This window comes from Macaca fascicularis, chromosome 15 (genome assembly GCF_037993035.2).
Source record: "Macaca fascicularis isolate 582-1 chromosome 15, T2T-MFA8v1.1".
NCBI classification, from domain to species: domain Eukaryota; kingdom Metazoa; phylum Chordata; class Mammalia; order Primates; family Cercopithecidae; genus Macaca; species Macaca fascicularis.
Genome location: NC_088389.1, coordinates 123,319,606 through 123,319,853, shown reverse-complemented (window position 1 = coordinate 123,319,853; position 248 = coordinate 123,319,606).

The following is a 248-nucleotide window of genomic DNA, read 5'->3' as shown; positions in this document are numbered from 1 at the left end:
GAGCCGGGCTTGTGGGGGCGGGACCTGGACCTGGGTGAGGGGCGGGACGCAACAAGCCCCGCCTCCCGCGCCCGCCCAGGGGCGGTGCCATGCAACGTACAGACCACGCCCACATTTGGGCTGGGACCGAGGTCCGGGCGGAGGCGGGGTCCCCTGGGGAGCCCGAATACCCAGCGGGCCAAGCCAGCCGGCCGAGCGGAAAGTGTTGCTCCTCGGGGCGTTGCACGCGCGGCTACCTCTGCCTAACA